The following is a 341-nucleotide window of genomic DNA, read 5'->3' as shown; positions in this document are numbered from 1 at the left end:
GGCAGAATGGGTCCAAGGCAGCTGGAGCTGAAGCCCCATGCGCTGGGGCAGGACCCACTCGGCTGAGGCTTTCTCCTGGCCCAGAGCAGTGGAGCAGGAGCAGAAGCAGAAGCTACTGCTGAAGGTGAGGGGAGTGGAGCAGCACCTAGGTGGTTGCAGCTGCACCAGGAGCAGGCCTGCTTGTAACCTGTGTGTGCTGGGCAAGGTTGGACTGGCAGGTGCAGGCTGAGGTACAGTGCAGTCTGCCCCAAGCAGGGCTCATTCCCATGCAGAGGGCTGTAGGGGCAGCTGTGGACCACACTGCCCAGGCAGGCTCTGTTGCACGTGCCCCTCCCCCCACT

The sequence above is a fragment of the Alligator sinensis genome, unplaced genomic scaffold (genome assembly GCF_000455745.1).
Source record: "Alligator sinensis unplaced genomic scaffold, ASM45574v1 scaffold173_1, whole genome shotgun sequence".
NCBI classification, from domain to species: domain Eukaryota; kingdom Metazoa; phylum Chordata; order Crocodylia; family Alligatoridae; genus Alligator; species Alligator sinensis.
The sequence above is the reverse complement of the archived record's forward strand: the minus strand, read 5'-3'. Positions refer to the sequence as shown.